Raw genomic sequence first — 2,463 nt, 5'->3', positions numbered from 1 at the left:
TTTTTTTTTTTTTTTTTTTTTTTTGTTAAGTTTTGAAGTAAAATATAATGATTACTTAATTATAGTTTGATAGACAATGAGATTTTGAAAATGTTTAAAAAAATGTTCAATGGATCGAATAATTATAATAAATTAATTTGTTAAAGGATGGTAAATTTTTATAATCATATTAGCGAAAATAATCAATTTTAATGATTTAGATTTTACGATGTAGAATAATGATAAAATAATGTCGGTAATGTTTTTCATTATGAAGCTGTTTATATTTGCTAAACTTGGAAGAAAGTACATAGTTAGAGCCGAGATCAAGATGATTAAAATCAATGTAATCAGCTGAGTTAATATCATTACTTTGCTATCTCCTAGCTATATTAGGATTATTATAACTTGTTTACAAATTCTATTAAACTTGTACTTCATTAACGACTTTAATATATAACTTTAGAAAAATTAGTAACTTAATGCCTTAACAACAAGCGGAAAGATAAATTTTTTATTTAAATTTAAAATTTTGATAATTTAAATATCTAGTAAAAATCATTCAAAAATATTTTATCTTAAAAAAATTAAAAAACATCTCGGTTCAGCACTTGGATGAATAAATAATGAAAAAAATTTATTCAAAAAAATTAAAAAATGGTTTTGAAAATAAATATAAATACGAAAAAGAAATAACACTTGAAAGATCATACGATAACTATAATGTTATCTTGTATTAATGTGGCGACAATGTCAGGAAATGTATTATATATCAGTAGTATTAATTACCGATGTTATCGATCCTTCAATTGTTTTTTAGCTAATATTTTATGACGCAATCTATATCGATGATCCAAGATACGTACAATTATATATATCCGATTGCAAGAAAATAAAAAATAAATAAAACGTTATTTCTATATTTTTCATACTCAAGAACGTGTTTCCTGATGTACATCGAAAAACAGTTATTTTTGTTTATTATTTGCAATTTATTTCTCAATTTTTATTTCCATCGTTATTAAAAAGTGCATTCAAAAAAAAAAGCTATTTAAAGAAACCAACGAAATTAACACCTCGATTATGAAAGGAATATTGATATCGATTTATCAAATTCCTTATGAGAATGAAAATTTACCGCTATTAACAAGTAATGTTAAAACGCATTTATTCTATAACCCGAGAATTCATTTTATCAATCATATTTTTACGATTTCTTTTTTTCATGCTATTCTGGAATTGACCAATGATTCCACTTATCTCTATTGCATTTTTAAAGACGAGAAAAAAAAAAAAATCCACAAAGAATTAAAAGAAACAAAAGAAAATAGTCAGTTCGCGATTACTTGGAATAATATTGCGATAAACGTATTCTCACAGGCAAGTAGCCATGATTTAATATTGAACGAATAATCGAAGCGAGGCAAGCTGCTTCTTCGATATATCGCTCGAATGTGACTCTCGATAGCGTGATAATATCGGAAATGGCGGATGTGAATGTGTCACGTTTCGAATATTCAATATTATTTTGTGTAAAAAAAAAAATAAAAAAGTGAAACGAAATGAAAGAAATAAGTAGAAATTCGTATTGCATTTTTAAATAAGTGAATATTTCTAAACTAAAAATGCCGATTAAAAATTAAAGGTAAGAGATTGAGGTTAGAAAACCAATTAAAGTTAAGAGATTGAGGTTAAAACTTCGTTGCTAAACATATAATAATGAAAATAACATGAGAAAGTGAAATTTGTGAATAAAATAAAGTGAAATAAAATTTTTCAATAATATGAACAATATAATTTCAAAAATAAAAAAAATATAAAAAGATAAAATATATGTAATGAGAAAGATATAATTCAATATAAATAAAGTAAATATTTCTTAAGATGATAGATTGCAAAATAATGAAATAAAACAAATAGAGATAGAAATTGAATAAATGTAAGTTTTGTTTCCAAATCTGTATATTTTTCGTGCAAGAGGATGCAATATAGAGAAACTAAGTCGCTATGCAAGAAAAAGAATCAGACGTAATCCGCTTTTAAAATGCAATGTAGATGCAAGAAATTAATTGTGAGAGAAAATGAAAGTCGTGTTTCCAAATATTTATCAGATTATTGTAAACGAAGACGCAATATGTGGAATTGAGGTTACCTTGCAAGAAACTGAAGCTGATTCATTCAACGAAAAAATGAATCACCCAAGTATCAAACCTAAAATATCTAATCTCTAAAGATTAGACGTGAAAGATTTGTAACTTCATTTTTAAATATTTATTATAACAAATATCGAGCACAATACGAATAATCAAAATCATATCACGCATATAAAGCAAAATAGGAATCACATTTTTAGTTGCACAATATGCAATAATCGACAAATAGAACATAAAAGAACGGAATAAAATCAAATTATGCTTTTAAACATTCGAAATAAAATAACCAAGCAAAGAACCCAACACTTTAAAACGAATGTATCTCGCAAGA

General features: G+C 24.9%; 1 protein-coding gene and 1 long non-coding RNA gene across 2 annotated transcripts in view; both read left to right on the top strand.

Moving 5' to 3' along the window:
- The window catches only part of LOC102679653 (ubiquitin-like protein 3), a 71,254-nt gene that overhangs the window by 26,708 nt on the left and 42,083 nt on the right, over positions 1-2,463 (top strand). The gene's annotated exons all lie outside the window — the stretch shown is intronic.
- LOC116185349 overlaps positions 1-2,463 on the top strand; it is an 18,233-nt gene that overhangs the window by 4,389 nt on the left and 11,381 nt on the right. The gene's annotated exons all lie outside the window — the stretch shown is intronic.

This window comes from Apis dorsata, unplaced genomic scaffold (assembly GCF_000469605.1).
Source record: "Apis dorsata unplaced genomic scaffold, Apis dorsata 1.3 scaffold_162, whole genome shotgun sequence".
Taxonomy (NCBI): domain Eukaryota; kingdom Metazoa; phylum Arthropoda; class Insecta; order Hymenoptera; family Apidae; genus Apis; species Apis dorsata.
This window is presented reverse-complemented; position numbering and strand designations above follow the sequence as displayed.